This window comes from Capsicum annuum, chromosome 11 (genome assembly GCF_002878395.1).
Source record: "Capsicum annuum cultivar UCD-10X-F1 chromosome 11, UCD10Xv1.1, whole genome shotgun sequence".
In the NCBI taxonomy this organism is placed as follows: domain Eukaryota; kingdom Viridiplantae; phylum Streptophyta; class Magnoliopsida; order Solanales; family Solanaceae; genus Capsicum; species Capsicum annuum.
This window is the reverse complement of record NC_061121.1, coordinates 30,201,264-30,207,242: the sequence shown is the minus strand read 5'-3', so window position 1 is coordinate 30,207,242 and position 5,979 is coordinate 30,201,264. Positions and strand designations below refer to the sequence as shown.

Genomic DNA, 5,979 nt, shown 5'->3' with positions numbered 1-5,979 from the left:
GCTTATTTTTATCCTAACTTTTATTTTTTTTTCATGACCTCTCAAATGGGAAGGTGAACGTGATTGGTAAAGAATGCAATGGACTATACTTGTTGCTCAATCCTACTAAGGAAAACCTGAAAGCTAATGCTGTCAACTTGTCTTCTCAAAGGACTTTATCTGTTAGTATTGCTGATATAATCTTGTGGCATAAGAGACTAGACCACATCTCTAGTAAAACCTAACTACCATGCTTCAACTAAAGCATCATAGTGTAGAAAATATTACTAGAGGTGTGATATATGCCCATGTGCTGACCAGCCTATTGGTAATGTGGACATGGACGAACTGACCATCAAATGATAATGCTAAATGAGTTGAACCAGCCTATTGGTCCAACTAAAGCAGTGGTCACTGAATTTTCCAGCTTTCTTGGCACATTAGCAAGGAATGGAACATTTTGTCCTCTTAATCTCACTTGGTCAAAGTTGAAGACATACGATGAAATATGGAGCTATATTCAGGATTAACACTTGATCCTAATATACTAGGATTCAATGTTCATTTATTAGGGGAAATGTTTGCTACTACAAGAAAACCGTCTATCTGTTGGTAGTAACAATCAAGGTCAGTTTTCGCTTCTTGATCTATTGGTAGTAACAATCTATTGGTAGAAATTCTCTTGCTTTTGGTGTGTGTCTGCTGCTGATTAGCTAGTGGAAGTTTGGTATTAGTAGTTGGTATTGTGGCCTGATATTATTATTAGTTTGGTATTGTATCCTGAAGAATATAAAGATGATTCCATTTCAAAAGGGTAGATGCTATGATGTACATATCAAATTTTGATTCTGAGGTTGACTACCTCAAAAAGTGATTTGAAACTCTAGAGGTAATTATTTCAAATATTGAACTGCGTGCTAACTGGATCAGATGTGAAGCTGTAGTTTTCTCTTATTTATTGATACCATAGAATTAGATGTCTTTACCAGAAAGATTGTTCTTCACTAAAGAGATCCATAAAACACTAGGTTTATCGATCAATATAACGAAATGATCCCAGGAATGGACCTTTAGGCTGTTATCAACTAACCAACATAGTGAAAACAGGTTTACCGAAAGACCTAGTTAACTTTTTGATGGCCCTTTGACTTTCCAGCTCTGTACCAGCAACAACACTTGAAGACATGTATAAAAAAATGAAATAATTTTCTTGGTTTATAGTTTATGTTTTTAGTAAGTTTGGGAAATAAATATTGTGACTTTTAAACGTAGACTTGTTGCTTAAGCTTACTATTTTGTTCAGTTTTAATGAAATGTTGTTCGATTCTGAGAGTGCAGCAATATGGTAATTGAAAATGACAATGGTTGACTATATTATTCTTTTTTGTTTTTATTTGTGGATGTGTGTTATTTGCGTTTAATAGTACGTTATAATTGGATAAGGTTAGCTTAGTTTTGTGGTGAGTATGATGTTTGTGATCAGACTTGTTAAGTGTGTGATTGAGTTCAATTAATCAACTACGCCTCAATCCCAAGCTGGTTGGGTGTCTGCAGTCCTGCTGATTTTTGTGGCAAAAAAAAAACTTACAGACTAAACTAGGCAAGAGAACTACTTTGAGAAGGATGAATCATGCTTACTTAAGGTTCATTCTAATTCTATAGATATAGAGGTTTGGATGAATCTAAAGATTGCTTGGAAGAGCATTGTTCTTTAAGTTATATCATCTCATATTTCGATGTTTGTATTTCTTTCTAATCATGATTGATTGATTTGTCTCTTCACTAGCTAACTTATATGTGGTTTATGTACTTATTTTATTGTGGAATAGTCCTTTTTATGTTGTCATTTAAGTGCTAATTTATATTATTTGTTCTCTATTTATAGGTGTCCAAAATGATGAAGACATTGACCATACTTGAGAAGATTTTTGGGTTGTGGATAAATGCTCTAAAATCAATTGTTTTGTGTTGAATTCTTTTAAACTTATCACGACTTAAACTTTCTAGTATGTAAAAACTTAACTAGTCATTTCGACTTGATTACATTTTACTTTTGGGTTTAAATTACTAGCTTGTTGCATATTTTGAATTATGAGATTATTAATGAATGATTTTGTTGTGTGATGTGTATATATTGTGTTATAGTTTATTATGTATATACATAAAAATTTACATTAATATGACTATTTATATAAATTGTTTTAATTTAATAACCGAAGCGTCACAATAGATGTTATTGCAACGGTTTAATGTCGTTGCAATAGAATCTATTGCAACGGTTCATAACCATTGCAATAGATGAAAATAGGCGTCCCAAAAAGTGATGAAATAGTTTTAATAGGTAGGAAAAAAGTGTTGCAATAGAGTAACAAAGGTGTCACGATAGCATCTATTGCTATGTAGAATCGATTGCGACGGCTCTTAAATGTCACAATAGATGCTATAGCAACGGGTAAGAACTGTCGCAATAGATGAAAATAAGCATCACAATAAGTCAAAAAATAACCATCGCAATAGGTCTATCTATGGCAACGATTGTAGAAAACTGTCACTATAGCTCTACCTATGGCAACGGTTTGTACAACCATCGCAAAAACCATTTCCATAGACCTATTTCAATGCCCACCTATGGGATGCTTGCTGAAGCATTGCGATAGATCTATGGCAATGGTTATTTGGCCTATTGCGACGGTTTTGCAACCGTCACCATAGATCTAATTTTTGGTAGTGAGAATAGGATGATGTTACTGAAATGATTCATGATGCTTGTGTATATACAAATATGCAGGATACTACTAATTCTCAGGATGGTAATGAAGAGCCAAATGTCATGCAACAAAGTTTTACAGATTATTAGAAGATGCTCAGACAGAACTTTACCCGGGTTGCACAAAAGTCTCAAAATTATCTTTTGTTGTTAAATTACTTCACTTGAAGTTCCTTAAACATTGGAGCGACAAATCGATGGATGAGTTATTGAACTTTCTTAAAGATGTTCTCCCTGAGGGGTCATTTGTACCCAAGTCTTTCTATGAAGCAAAGAAAGTTCTTTCTGATCTCGACTTGGGGTACACCAAAATTGATGCATGTAAGAATGATTGTCTATTATATTGGCACAATTATGAGAATTTACAATCATGTCCAAAGTGTGGTGAATTTCGATGGAAGGTAGAAGAACGTAAAGGAAAGAAATTAGCTCATAAAGTATTGCGGCATTTTCCAATCAAACCAAGGCTTCAAAGATTGTACATGGCAAAAGAGACGGCAAAAAAGATAAGGTGGCACAAGTATGAAAATATTGATGATAGTTTCATGCGACATCCACCTGACTCAATTGAATGGAAATCCTTTAATGCGTGACATCCTACCTTTTAAATAAGATAAGAAATATTCAATTAGGTTTAGCAAGTCACGGGTTCCAGCCTAATGGGAATATGAGTTCCAATTATAGTATTTGGCCTGTCGTGCTAGCTACATATAATTTGCCATCATGGGACTGCATGAAAAGTTCATATTTCATGATGACTCTTCTTATTTCGGGCCCAAAGTTTCTAGGTAATGATATTGATGTATACTTACAACCAATGATTAAAAAGCTGAATGAATTATGGAATGGGGTGGATACTTATGATGCACACTCAAAATCTAATTTTCTTATGCATGTTGCTCTCATATGGATGATTAATGACTTTCCTGCATATGGTAACCTTTCAGGATGGTCAACCAAAGGTAATCTTGTATGCCCTTGTTGCCATAAAGATACATATTCTATTTCCTTACGTAATAAGTTGTGTTATATGGGTCATCATCGTTTTCTTCCTATGAACCATCCATAGCGTAGAAATAGAGTTTTATTTGATGGAAAAGTTGAAATGGGGGTTGCACCTATTCCTTTAACTGGTGTTGAAGCAATTATGCAATTACATGATTTAGGCAATGTGACTTTTGGTAAATGCCAAAAGAGAAAGCGTAATGTTTGTAATGATTCTTACAATTAGAGAAAGAAAAGTCTATTTTTTGAATTGTTTTTTAGGATGGTCATCAACTATGATATAACCTTGATCTGATGCACATAGAAAGAAATATGTGTGAAAGTTTTTTATCAACTATAATGAGTATGGTTGGAAAGACAAAGGACACATTGAAAAGTAGATATGATTTGGTGAACCTGGGAGTTAGGCAAAGTTGACATACAATTGAGGATGGAGATAATATTTTGTTACCAGTGGCATGCTATACTTTGTCCTCTGAAGAGAAGTTGAAGTTATGCGACTTCTTAGCTAATTTGAAGGTTCCAGATGCCTTTTTATCAAATATTTCTAGATGTGTTAACGTACTTGAGAAAAAGATGCATAGATTAAAGTGTCATGATCATCATGTATTAATACAAGATATTTTACCAGTAGCAATACGTAGTTTATTGCCTAAGGAAGTTTGTGAACCAATTATTGCCTTAGACAAATTTTTCAAGAATCTATACTCTAAATGCTTAACAATTGAAGATTTTGATATCCTAGAGGCTGAAATTCCTATCATATTGTGCAAAATTCAAATGGTTTTTCCTTCGGTATTCTTTGATATCATGATTCATTTGCCAATTCACTTGGCAAGAGAGGCAAAACTTGGTGGACCCGTTCAATATCGGAACATGTACCCTTTTGAGAGGTATTGTATCATTCAAAAATTTAAATGTCAATATATATATAAAATGTCATATTCTATAATTATATAAATGTGATATCTTTATATAGGTATTTGCGAGAACTTAAAGTATATAATCACAACAAAGGTCGTCCAGAAGGTTCAATTGCTGAAGGGCATTTGGCAGAGGAAAGCCTTACGTTCTGTTCACGATATTTAAAGAACATCTCAACTAAGTTTAATAAACCAACTAGAAATGAAGATGAATCTATGTCAAATGATGAGATGTCTATCTTTAAACACTGTGGACAAACAAAATGGGCTTCATATGGAGGAAATAGGCTAACTCATGATGAGTTCAATCAAGCATGTATTTATGTGCTTAAAAATTCTAAAGAGATTTCACAAGACAGGGAGTAAGTCTATTACTAGTTCAAATATAATTTGACATTAATATAATTCAGTTAATCTTAACTAACACAAATTGTAGGGAATACATAAGACAGATTGAAGAAGAAGGTTCAATGCGTGCTCATAAAGTGCATAACAATGGATTTATCGATTGGTTTCGTGCAAGCATAGGTTTCTAATTAAATGACTAAATAAATATTAGCATTTTTTAATGTTCTTATACTAGTCATAATAGAGTTGCTTATTTTTGTAGATATTTTTACTATCTTCACAAGGTTATGCAAATGATGAGATCATAAGTCTAGTTGTTAGTCCAGAACCATTGGTACATCGATATTCAACATGTATGGTCAATGGATTTAGATTTCAAAAAAAAGACCTCATGAGAAAAACACAGAAAAGCGGAGTTCTTGTAAGAGGAGATGTTTCAAAATCTAATAAGAAGTACAATAGGGTATTGAAGGATATCTATGAGTTGCGTTATACTGGAAAAAAGAAAAGTTCATTTGTTCAAGTGACATTGGTGGGATGTGATACACCTAGGAAGAGGATATAAGATTGACAAATATGGTTTTACAAGTGTGAATACTCAATGTGTGTTGAATACAAATAAGCCATTTGTGTTGGCATCTCAGTCTGAACAAGTCTTCTACTTGAATAATTTGGTCGATAAAGATTGGCTTATTGTTGTAAAGAATAATCCTCGTGACCTTTTTAATGTGCCTGAAGTTGAAGATATTTTGTGTGGAAATAATCAAGACACTGATATTGAGGTGTCTTTGCATAGGGATGATGTTGAAGCATAAATCATTTTACGAACCAATGATCAAGTAAATAAGGAAGATGGTTTCATTAATGACAATGATACAGACATTTCAAATAATGAAGAAAGTGAAGAAGAGTTTCTTGATGATAATGATAGAGAAGACAGTGATATATCCTATTGAA

The 5,979-nt window shown here is 33.3% G+C and overlaps 1 long non-coding RNA gene across 1 annotated transcript; it reads left to right on the top strand.

The window, feature by feature from the left end:
- Positions 1 to 322: 322 nt before the first annotated feature.
- On the top strand, positions 323 to 2,042 carry LOC124888446. The gene is made up of 2 exons (XR_007046580.1): positions 323 to 606; positions 1,865 to 2,042. It is a non-coding gene; the product is annotated as an uncharacterized LOC124888446 (long non-coding RNA).
- The last annotated feature ends 3,937 nt before the right edge of the window (positions 2,043 to 5,979 follow it).